The sequence below is a fragment of the Priapulus caudatus genome, unplaced genomic scaffold (assembly GCF_000485595.1).
Source record: "Priapulus caudatus unplaced genomic scaffold, Priapulus_caudatus-5.0.1 Scaffold494, whole genome shotgun sequence".
Classification (NCBI taxonomy): domain Eukaryota; kingdom Metazoa; phylum Priapulida; class Priapulimorpha; order Priapulimorphida; family Priapulidae; genus Priapulus; species Priapulus caudatus.
In genome coordinates, this window is record NW_014577555.1 from 159,258 (window position 1) to 163,306 (window position 4,049).

Below are 4,049 nucleotides of genomic sequence, written 5' to 3' on the forward strand. Positions count from 1 at the left end.
AGGGGCATCGTAGGGACAAGCGGTTTGTTTTATATCAGCAAGGTAGGACAGCTGATCATGAGCAATAATACCGCAAAGAATCGTCAAAATAAAACGGGCAAAGTTTCTTATTTCGACTAATACTGCAGCATGGTTTCAGCATTTCACAGTTGTACTCTCTCCTTCTTTATACGCCCTCGATATATATATATATATATATGATTCATTACACATAGGCTGGTCATAGGATTTAATGAGACGAACCCATGTATATTGAATTATATATATGGCCGACCCTGCCATCGCTGCACGGTAACGAGAGAACAGCCGCCGAGTCTTGGTAACAAAGCCAGTTTCAGGGGCGGATCCAGAGGGTTTGGGTGACCAGTTTCCATAGTTCTAGTCACAGCTAGGGGGGTCCGGGGGCATGCCCCACGAAATTAAAAAAAAAAATAGGCTATATTTGGTGCATTCTGGTGAATTTTGAGGGTCAATTCTGAAGCTGCTATAATGGCAGCTGCCTCACCCACGCCACCTAGCTAACAAACACCTGATCGGCAGCCGCACAGTACACTCAGGCGCGGATTTAGGCCGGTTTGCATCGGTCACACGCTTCAGAATTGACCCTCAAAATTCACCAGAATGCACCAAATATAGCCTAATTTTTTAAAAAAATTCGTGGGGCATGCCCGCAGCCGGCTGAAAGGGGTGATAGGATATGTTTACTAGGCACTTCTAATTTTAACATATATTTCAAATTTAATTAGGGTCAGGGTTAGGGTTAGGGTTAGGGTTAGGGATAGGGCACCTTTTAGGGTTTTTGCATCATTCTTTAATATATCGTAAAATATATGTTAAAATTAGAAGTGCCTAGTAAACATATCCTATCACCCCTTTCAGCCGGCTGCCGCGAAGACGTGAAGAATGCCGCTCCCGTGAAATAAACACCGATTGACATCGTTATTGAGGGGACCTACTAGTTTCTATCCAGCACTGGTGACATGATAAACTAGACAGAGGGCACTCAAAGAGAGTGCATACCTCCGCGAGCGTGTAACATGTATACATGTGTATAACAGCCAGCTCGCTGCTGGCTGCTGCTGACTGGACACCCTAAGGCGAGCTGGTGCTGAATCGATCGCGCCAACGCGTGTAACATGTATACAGTGTATAGCTGGCTCGCTGCTGGCTACACACACACACACACACACGAACACACACACGAACACACACACGAACACACACACGAACACACACACGAACACACACCACACGAACACACACACGAACACACACACGAGAGCGATCACATTACCTCCCTGCAACTCCGTTGCGCGGAGGTAATAATTTCACAAGCGTATAGGTTAGCGCTAATGATAATAGCTAGGATAGATCGATAGAATGAATCGATGCTCCTCGGTATTCATGTACGTCCGAGTAATGGATGAATGTGTGCTTTGTAAATAGGCGGCTGGCAGCAAAAAGGAAGTCGCAACCGCGCGATGATTTATTAAATGATTTAGTTGGAGGTTTTGTAGAGGCTTGTCCGCGTACAACGTTGGGGGGAGGGGTGTTGAGGGGTGTTGAGAACGTATAGTAGATGTATAGTCGGGGACGGAAGGTAGTGCAGCTGCGGCCACCCAGCGAATAAAGTAAAAACTAAACTCCAGTTCACTATGCTATTTCGCCTTCAATGACTGCACGTTCGGGAAATGGATTATACACTAATTTCATTCACATTTCCCGTGTAGAATATGAATCACGTTGTAATGTACGTTAGAATTCAACGTTAATTACTTACCGCAAAGCTCTGCGCTTATAATCACCAAAACAAAGGTTTGATAGGTTGTAAATTGTTGTATCCGCATTGGTAATTTGTGCATTTAAAATCGATGCTCAACCAAAAAAAGTGTTATCTTAGCATTAACATTAGCATTAACTTTACGATGTTTCTGACGTAATACCAGCAGTGAGCATACCTGAACTTAATCACACGGCGCAATGTCTGATCTCTGGCTCCGATATCTCGCTCCCAGCGTCGCAACTCTTCCTCTGTATACACACTCACACGAGTTCGTCCTTAAATAGCGGCATGCCGACGAGTCACGGCGCAGTACGCATGGTCGGGCGTTTCATTAGTGGGAGTTGGGCAAAGGGGAAACAGCGGAAATCCCAGTAGCTTGATTGGATGCGGTCAATAACTAATTATTTTCGCTGAGCATTCTCATTTGCTCAAGCAAATCAGTAGCAGAGTGCGGCGAGGCAAGCTTATTGGCGTACCTTGTAGCTGTGTCGGTAGGAGGGGGAACAATTCACCGACAAGGAAACTGTGACGTGAATTAATTAGAAAGTGTTGAGATGAGACGCGTGTGCGGAAGGATGTGCAATCGCAACGCGATATATAGATAGTTCACTAACTAAGACACGCGAGGCTAGAGGTGACACGTAGGTCACCAGTGATAGGCGACATACATGTGACTCGTGACTCGTGACAAATAACGTTGCAAATCGCACGTGATTGCTTACAGATGAAGGATAACGGGTGTTACGTGACGGATCACATGTGACAGGCGATAGGCGATATGTGACATGCAATAAGTGACAGGTGATTAGTGACAAGGTTGATAGGTGACAAATAGCAAGCGAGCCAGGTGATATGTGACTGGTGGTAGGTTACAGGTAGTATAGGCGACAGGTAACGAGGCTTCTCTCTCATTAAGCACACGTGTGTATATAGATATATAGATATAGATATATATCAAGAGCGTATTAAGAAGGAGAGCGTACAATGGTGAAATGCTGAAACCATGTTGCAGTATTAGTCGAAATAATAAACTTTCCCCGTTTTATTTTGACGATTTGGAGCATTATTGATCAGCCATCCTACCTTGTTAATATAAAACAAACCGCATGTCCCTACGATGCCCCTACGCTGAGATAGTGAGCGGTGAAAATCTAGTATTTTCGCCGGAAACCCACTCGAGATACCTGCTGACTGCGACTGTCTCTCGCTTTGAGATAACTTCGGGAAACCTCGCGTGGCGCGTGCTCCGTCAATGATTGACAAATGGAATGAATGACGTCGGTTATTGATTGCCATAGTGATGACCCCCGCCTGTGTCCACCTCACGCTGGATGCAAACTCCACGACAGATGGCGCTCTCGCTCTGGCTCAATTCTGATCCTGAGTGTGGGAAGGGGGCGCTGCATGCAGTTTGCGCTAGATGTGCAACCGGCAGGTAGATGCGATATGATATGACTACTTTTTTTTTTAGGGTTAGGGTTAGGGTTTAGGTTAGGTTTAGGGTTTAGGTTAGGTTAGGGTTAGGGTTAGGGTTTGTTTTTTTAAGTGCCTAGTAGTCATATCCTAAGTGCCTAGTAGTCATATCATATCGCATCTAACTGCCGGCGTGCGCTAGATGTAGTAAACTCTGTAGTACTGACGTAATGAGTCAGCGCTACCATGGCGCTACACAGCGCTATGGCCCAAAAATACAAGATTTTCACCGCTCATTATCTCAGCGTAGGGCATCGTAGGAGACAAGCGGTTTGTTTTATATCAGCAAGGTAGGACAGCTGATCATGAGCAATAATACCGCAAAGAATCGTCAAAATAAAACGGGCAAAGTTTCTTATTTCGACTAAATACTGCAGCATGGTTCAGCATTTCACAGTTGTACTCTCTCCTTCTTTATACCCCCTCGATATATATATATAAATATATATATATATATATATATATATATATATGATTCATTACACATAGGCTGGTCATAGATTTAATGAGACGAACCAATGTATATTGAATTATATATATGGCCGACCCTGCCATCGCTGCACGGTAACGAGAGAACAGCCGCCGAGTCTTGGTAACAAAAGCCAGTTTCAGGGCGGATCCAGAGGGTTTGGGTGACGCAAGTTTCCATAGTTCTAGTCACAGCTAGGGGGGTCCGGGGCATGCCCCACGAAATTAAAAAAAAAATAGGCTATATTTGGTGGGCATTCTGGTGAATTTGAGGGTCAATTCTGAAGGCTGCTATAATGGCAGCTGCCTCACCCACGCCACCTAC